The sequence below is a fragment of the Takifugu flavidus genome, chromosome 18, assembly GCF_003711565.1.
Source record: "Takifugu flavidus isolate HTHZ2018 chromosome 18, ASM371156v2, whole genome shotgun sequence".
NCBI lineage: Eukaryota > Metazoa > Chordata > Actinopteri > Tetraodontiformes > Tetraodontidae > Takifugu > Takifugu flavidus.
The window spans coordinates 4,279,660-4,288,721 of NC_079537.1; positions in this window are offsets into that span (position 1 = coordinate 4,279,660).

Consider the following 9,062-nt stretch of genomic DNA (forward strand, 5'->3'; position numbering starts at 1 on the left):
CTGCAAACGGCAAGCGAAGGCGAGGAAAAGCCAAACAAATCCATATGAGGTTTGCTTTCATCTCTGACTGTGTGGCGGAGAGGCGGCGTCCTGTGGGAGGCTTCGTGTCCCTGTCATCAGTGTTCTCCTCTGTCTCCAGCCAGGCAGCATCATATGGCCCCTGACAGCTTCCATACTTTCTCCATGGGCTCAGCAAAACTGCTGAACTTGTGCCAGAGAGAGAGAGAGAATGTCTGTGTGTACGTGCGTGCATGGGGGGGGGGGGGGGGGGGGCACAGGCAGCTGAGTATTCTTCCATTAATGCTTAAAAATAAAAGGGCCACTTCAGACTTTCATGCTGCGACCCCACAAACAGGTTGCCTTCAGGAACATCTGTCCACCTACTGCAGATTTCATGTAATAACAGGAAGACAGTTGTGTAGTTTATATATATTTACTTTATTAGCAGATTTTATAGCTGGTTAATTTATGTTTCCACCACACCTCTTCAGACTGATAACCTATGAGGGAGTAGCATGGTGGTCCTTACTCATCTTTTATCTTTCTTAACATTCATTTTGTTTTTGCACAATTGTGTAACACGATATAAGGAATACACAAATTAAGTGTTGTCTCAAATACGCATTGTGTTACTTGAAATTCTTTTAAGCACTGTCTGTTTGAAAGAATGAACAAATGTTCAAAGCTGTGATCTACAATTCTGAAGAGTAGGAGTAGGAGACTCCCATTAGGACTAAATGGTATTAATTGGTTGGCGTCCTTGTGGACCTGTAGCCACCTGTAGCCACTCATGACAGACAGCTGCTGACACATGTTAGACCGACCAGACAGGTCAGGAGGGCCGGCCTCCGTGTCTTCAGGGCTGTCACGAGTTGAACGACACAAAAGTCACGATGAGTCACCCTCTGGACATGAGCGGACCCCAAAAAGAAGCTCCAAGCGGTGAGATTGTTTTGAATTAACAGGCACTCGCCCCCTACAAAGAACAGCAACACAATCATCCAATTCCTAGTGTTGACTCACATCACGCTGACTGCGACCACAAATACCATTTTAATAACTACTGACTAAATAAACTCATCGGCTCATATCCCCATCAAATTACCAAACATTTCGGTACTCTCCTCTGCCACACTTTTTCAAATAAAGGATGAGGGTGAGAAGGTGTGTGTGTGGAGGGGGGGTCCAGACACACACAATGTGCTGCTGTGTGTGAAAGCCTGAGACCATGAGGAAGAACATCAGCCGAGCGTGACCCATTTTCAAAATCTGGCGGGATAATAAATCCGCCGTAGTCCAAGATCAGCTTCAGGTGATAATTTTTCCAGCCTAACTCCCGCAGTAGCTGGACCGCAGTCAGGACCACCTCCATTCAATGAACGGATTGTGTCTCAAATTGGGAAAACTATTATTGTAAACTGTTCAGATGACTGTCATCCATCTCCAGAGATTGTTTTGACGTTCTCAAATGGAACACGGTTTTCTAATAAAGCCAACCATGGCTCTCATTTCCATATATGAAAGGATGGTTCTTTAGTTAACAGGCCTGGCAAAGAGGATGCTGGAAACTACCAATGCGGTGCTAAGAATTACATGAGCTACCTAGAGAAACTAACCATTTTAGAAGTTGGACAGAAGCCTTACATCCTGACAAGGCTGAGGGGTATCATAGGGATTGTATAAGGAGAGCCTCTCTTTCTTCACTGTCTGTCTGATGAAGTCCCACACCCAAAATTTACTGGACCATTCCTGGTGGCCACAGACTGAGTCATCCTCAGATCGTTGGCTGTCATCAACAAACAGACTTAACAAACTCATTAAAAAGGCAGGGTCTGTTGTTGGCAGTGAACTTGCAGACTTGGACGAGGTGGTGAGGGACAGGATGGTGTTAAAATTGCGGACAATCATGGACAGTCCCTCCCACCACCACAGTGGACAAACTGAGAAGCAGCTTCAGCAACAGACTCCTGCAGCCTCGCTGCTCTAAAAAACGGTACAGGAAGTCATTCCTGCCGTCCGCTATCAGACTGTATAATTCATCCTAACCCATTCAATAGCAATAATTGTTTAATGTTTATGTTGTAATTTTATTTCTATTTTATTCTATATTTATGTATATTTATGATCTTGGCCTGCTCGTTCTCCACCACTTTCGGAGGTGTCTCCCACCTGGTCCCTGGGACCTCCAGCCCATACTCAGTGCAGATGTTCCTGTATACTATGCCAGCCACCTGGTTATGCCGTTCCATGTATGCCTTGCCTGCCAGCATCTTGCACCCTGCTGTGATGTGCTGGACTGTCTCAGGGGCATCTCCACACAGTCTGCACCTGGGGTCTTGTCTGGTATGGTAGACCCTGGCCTCTATTGCTCTGGTGCTCAGGGCCTGTTCTTGTGCAGCCATGATTAGTGCCTCTGTGCTGTCTCCCAGTCCGGCCTTTGTCAGCCACTGGTATGTTTTCTCGATATCAGCCACTTCCTCAATTTGTCAGTGGTACATTCCATGCATGGGCTTGTCCTTCCATGATAGCCCCTCAGGTTCCTCCTCCTTGGTGGGCTTTTGTTGCCTGAGGCATTCACTCAGCAGTGGGTCAGTGGGGGCCATCTTCTTGATGTATTCTTGGAGGCTTGTTGTTTCCTCCTGGACAGAAGTTCGGACACTTACTAGTCCTCGGCCCCCTTCCTTTCGCTTTGTGTACAGCCTCAGGACACTGGACTTAGGGTGAAACCCTCCGTGCATGGTGAGGAGCTTCCTTGTCTTGATGTCAGTGGCTTGTATCTCTTCCAGTGGCCAGGGTATTATGCCAGCAGGGTATCTGATTACTGGCAGGGCGTAGGTGTTTATGGCCTGGATCTTGTGCTTACCATTCAGCTGACTTTTCAGGACCTGTCTTAACCCTTTAATGCACAACATGGGTCTAAAGTGACCCGACTGAGTTTATATTTGCTTTATCTTTGCAATTAATTAATTTTATTACTCAGCATTCCAGGTATTCCTCAATTAACTTGTTTTTGATCATAATTCATCCTTCTTGTATAATTTTATTTTTTACATTTTGAATAAAAACACTTTTTACATCACTACCCCTCTAATGCACAACATGGGTCTAAAATGACCCATAATCATTTCCCATGTTATTTCATGTGTTTCTAAGCTGAATGTTTATAATCTATGTATTTACTCATTTATTAATCAAACTATTCATTAACTTTTAATTGTTTTATGTAGCACAAATCCTCACATTAAGTGTTCTGTTCTTCCTTTATGAATAAGCATAGCTTTTGTCAGTCTTCATGAAGTTTTCCCACGTCCACATGGGTCAGACCCACATTTTGTAACATACAGTATTTACAGTATTTACCACTGTGGAGAAGGTTGTATTTGAAGACCTGAACCATCTAAGTCTTATTTTACAATAATTATCATATTACCTAATAAGAAATTTGATGTGATAACTCTGCATAATTATTGATTATGTAATTAATTTGAATTTGAAGAATTAGTAGCTCCATTTCTTGTCAGAAAGGGAAAAATTTTCAATCAGCTACCGTAGCTAGCTAGCGATCTACCGTAGCTAGCTAGCTGTTGACATTTGACGATCATGTTTGTGTGACAAATAAACACATTTCAAAGAAAAAATGTATGCTTATTTGGCCTAAAGCATTGCTAACGTGATTATTTGAAGCAAATTATTGTTATAGTTTGTAGTAATTTAATTCAAAATCACACTTGGATAAATGGGTCATTTTTTACCCATGTGGTGTAGTAATCCAAAATCTATTTTATTCCTAAAATAATAAACAGAAAATGGAAGCATTGACCTTGTACTAATCAAAAACAAGATATTAAAATTATAATTGAGACACTTAATAATAAAATGAATTGATTTTTAAAAAATACAGCAAAGAAACACTCACCCAGCCTGAAAACACATAGAAAATGAATGCGGGTCACTTTTGACCCATGTTGTGCATCAAATGATTAACCTCTGCAGGTATTTGGCTGTGGCTGACCTCCTAGCTGCCTCCTCGTGGTTACCATTTGCCTGTGGGATCCCCAGGTATTTGTAACTGTCCTGCACATCTGTGATGTTCCCTTCAGGTAGTTCAACCCCGTCAGTTGCGATCACCTTTCCCCTTCTAGATATCATCCGCCCACATTTGTCTAGCCCGAATGACATCCCGATGTCTTTGCTGTAGATCCTAGTGAGGTGAATCAGGGAGTTGATGTCACGCTCGTTCTTGGCATACAGCTTGATGTCGTCCATGTAGAGGAGGTGGCTGACGGTTGTTCCACTTCGGAACTGGTACCCATAGCCACTCTTGGTGATGATCTGGCTGAGGGGGTTTAGGCCTATGCAGAACAGCAGGGGGGACAGAGCATCTCCTTGATATATGCCACATCTGATGCTCACCTGCGCAATTGACCAGAGTCGTGTTCCACAGCTTCATGGAGTTCTGGATTAACTCTCTTAGTGTCCTGTTGATGTTATACAGCTTTAGGTTTAGCTATGTGTGCGGCATTGAGTCATAGGCTTTCTTGTAATCAATCCAGGCAGTGCACAGGTTGGTGTGCCGCATCCTACAGTCCTGGGCGATTGCCCTGTCGACCAGTAGCTGGTGCTTGGCACCTCTGGTGTTGTTCCCTATGCCTTTCTGTGCTCTGCTCATGTATTGATCCATGTGCCTGCTGATCTTAGCCGCTATGATGCCTGATAGGAGCTTCCATGTGGTGCTGAGGCAGGTTATGGGCCTGTAGTTGGACGGTATTGTGCCCTTCTGGGGGTCCTTCATTATGAGGACTGTCCGGCCTTGGGTTAGCCACTCTGGGTGGTCCCCTGATGTTAGCAGCTGGTTCATTTGTGCTGCCAGGCGTTCATGGAGTGCAGTCAGCTTCTTAAGCCAGTAGGCGCGGATCTTATCGGGCCCTGGTGCTGTCCAGCTCTTCATTTTGGACACTCTTGTTTGGATGTCTGCTAAGGTGATGACTACTGGGTCTTGTTCTGGGAGTTGGCTGTGCTCAGCTTGTAGGTCTTGCAGCCATCGGGCAGTAGTGTTATGCGTTGCCTCTTTCTCCCAGATACTCTTCCAGTATTGTTCTGTCTCAGCCCTGGGGGGGTATGTTGTCATCTTGTTGCCCTGCCATTGAGAGTAGACCTTTGCTGGGTTAGTGGAGAACACCCTGTTTATTCTCCTTTCCTCTACTTCTCTTGTGTACCGCTTTAGTCGGGTAGCCAGGGCTGTGAGCCTTTGCTTAGCAGTCTCCAGTGCCTCAGGGAAGGACATTTTGTTGTACTTCTTGGGCCACTCTGTCCTTAGATTCACGCCTCTACTCAGCTCTGTTAGGAGGCTGACTTCTCTCCGTGTTGCCATGATTTTTGCCTCTAGCCTTCTCCGCCATGGGGCCATTTGCTCCTTATGGCTATTCATGCTCTTCATCTTATAGCCAAGCATCTGTAGGATTACCGTTGCCGCTGCATACATCAGCTGATTGGTCTCAGTGATGGTAGTGGTGGGGATGGTTGACAGCGCCGTGTTCAAGTCTTCCAGTAGAGATTCGTCTGGTACTTTGTGTGTTAGCCTTGGCAGGGAGGTAGTTGGGTTCCCCCGGGACTCCATGATTCTCTCTCTCAGGTCAGCCGCCCTTGTCCCGATTCCATCTGTCATTGGGGCTGTGTACCCCATCTCGATATTGGGGGGTGATGATGAAATCACCCCCACACTGACCTGGCTCCCCCTGCCGTAGCATATTTGTACCGTGGGTGAGGCACACCGCCGTGCCTCGTCAATCTCTAGCTGTGATAGCAGCTTCCTATTGCGGATGTTCGAACACTGAGCTAAGAGCCGCTTCTTAGTCAGTGAGGATGTGGGGTTTCGAAGTACCCATCTCTCCCACATCCTCTGCATGTACCCTCTCTCGCTGGGGTTACTCAAGTAGTAACACTCCATCAGTAACATGTTCTCTGCCCTGCACCATGAATGCCTTGTTCCAGTAGCCAATTTGACATCAGGCAGCCCTGGTTCCCTGACCCCTGACGCGGACCTTGTTGACCCGGGCGACGTCTGAGCCAGTATGACTCTATCAGTTAATGTTCCGCTCATACCGAGGTGTAGGCATATATGCGGGCTCGCCTGGATTCGAACCGACAACTTTCCGCACCAAAGTCAGCGTACATGGACGACATCAAGCTGTATGCCAAGAACGAGCGTGACATCGACTACCTGATTCACCTCACTAGGATCTACAGCAAAGACATCGGGATGTCATTCGGGCTAGACAAATGTGGGCGGATGATATCAAGAAGGGGAAAGGTGATCGCAACTGACGGGGTTGAACTACCTGAAGGGAACATCACAGATGTGCAGGACAGTTACAAATACCTGGGGATCCCACAGGCAAATGGTAACCACGAGGAGGCAGCTAGGAGGTCAGCCACAGCCAAATACGTGCAGAGGTTAAGACAGGTCCTGAAAAGTCAGTTGAATGGTAAGCACAAGATCCAGGCCATAAACACCTACGCCCTGCCAGTAATCAGATACCCTGCTGGCATAATACCCTGGCCACTGGAAGAGATACAAGCCACTGACATCAAGACAAGGAAGCTCCTCACCATGCACGGAGGGTTTCACCCTAAGTCCAGTGTCCTGAGGCTGTACACAAAGCGAAAGGAAGGGGGCCGAGGACTAGTAAGTGTCCGAACTACTGTCCAGGAGGAAACAACAAGCCTCTAAGAATACATCAAGAAGATGGCCCCCACTGATCCACTGCTGAGTGAATGCCTCAGGCAACAAAAGCCCACCAAAGAGGAGGAACCTGAGGGGCTATCATTGAAGGACAAGCCCATGCATGGAATGTACCACCGACAAATTGAGGAAGTGGCTGATATCGAGAAAACATACCAGTGGCTGACAAAGGCCGGACTGAAAGACAGCACAGAGGCACTAATCATGGCTGTACAAGAACAGGCCCTGAGCACCAGAGCAATAGAGGCCAGGGTCTACCATACCAGACAAGACCCCAGGTGCAGACTGTGTGGAGATGCCCCTGAGACAGTCCAGCACATCACAGCAGGGTGCAAGATGCTGGCAGGCAAGGCATACATGGAACGGCATAACCAGGTGGCTGGCATAGTATACAGGAACATCTGCACTGAGTATGGGCTGGAGGTCCCAGGGACCAGGTGGGAGACACCTCCGAAAGTGGTGGAGAACGAGCAGGCCAAGATCCTGTGGGACTTCCAGATCCAGACTGACATGATGGTGGTGGCCAACCAGCCTGACATAGTGGTGGTGGATAAACACCGGAAGACAGTGGTGGTGATAGATGTAGCAATCCCGAGTGATAGCAACATCAGGAAGAAGGAACACGAGAAGCTGGAGAAGTACCAAGGGCTGAAGGAGGAGATGGAGAGAATGTGGGGGATGAAGGCAACAGTGGTCCCAGTGGTGATCGGGACACTAGGGGCGGTAACAGCCAACCTGAGTAGATGGCTCCAACAGATACCAGGAACCACACCAGAGATCTCTGTCCAGAAGAGCGCAGTCCTAGGAACAGCTAAGATCCTGCGCAGAACCCTCAGACTCCCAGGCCTCTGGTAGAGGACCCGAGTCTGAAGGAAGGAGGCACCGCCCAGGAGGGCGAGGAAGAGATTTTTTATATATATATATGCTTATATTATATGCTGTATATATGCTTATAATGCTCTAATGTTCTAATCTTAAACCTACACTAAAATAGGCTGCTACGACAATTCAATTTCCCTACGGGGATGAATAAAGTGAATCTTGAATCAGTTAATGGTACTCTGGTGGTTGAGGATACTACTTTGCATGATCGAGGAAACTACATATGTAGAGCTCGTAATGCTGCTGGTGAAGCTGTGATCATTGTGCCTGTTGTTATTGTTGCCTACCCTCCAAGGATCAAAATAGGGCCTCCACCCAATGTCAAAGCAGCAAGGGGGACACTTCTCCAGCTCACTTGTGCTGCCATTGGTATCCCCAAGGACCCAAACTAGTTTTGCTCAACAACTTAACATGGAACAAGCAAAGTGTAGTGGGTCTGAAATAGCCACATATAGTTTATTATGTTAACAGACACCCCCTCTTTTTCATTTTAATATTTGAACCTTTATACGGTTTGCAGAAATCATTGCCACTTTGCACCAGTAGAGGGTGCTTTAACACCAGTGGGTCCAAGCAAACAGTCTATGCTCTGCTTTTGCTCTGCGCATGTGCAAAGAATAAAATACACTGCGCAGCAGTAGCGTGAGCTGACAACTCTCGTGTCGTGTGTTTGGATCCACAGGTATGTAAAATGTACTATTTGTACAGTTCTTTTCAGTTAAACTATGTAGCAACATATAAGCAAAGTCATGAAGGGAAGCTAAGCACTGTAAGATGTTGAAATATGTACTTTATCGTTGTGGTTTGTTATCGGGCATTCCCGTCAGCAAAAGGTTAGTTAAACAAGAGTGAGTGTATATGTGTGTGTGTGTGCGTAGTTCCGACCATAAAAGTTACTGGTGACTAGTTATTGTTTGTTAGTACTATTCTGAGAGTAATTGGTATGGTACTTGCCATGTTGTGTATATGAATGTGAACATTCAAGCGCATGTGCAAAGAATAAAATACACTGCGCAGCAGTAGCGTGAGCTGACAACTCTCGTGTCGTGTGTTTGGATCCACAGGTAGTTATACCGTAGCTCAGCCGCTCAGTGCCCGCCGCCTGAGTGGCTCATGCTGCCGGACCAGAGACCCCTAGCTCTGGCGCCGGTAACAAAAGCTTAAGACAATACAATAAATTTATATAAATTTATTATTACACACGTGCAAAATCGAAATAAAAAAAACCCATATTGCTGGCGTTCCTTTCTTCTCTTTTAAATTTCAACAGCAATCTTTTACTATTGTAAGTTAATGTAATGCCTTTTCAACTCTTCTACTTTCTGGTGCCTTTGACTCATTTCCAGGTGCTTGTGCTTGTCTTGGTGTTGCATTTTATAGTGTCATCTTGTTGCTCTCCTTGTAATGCACATTAGCTCCACATACAAGACAGACAGGT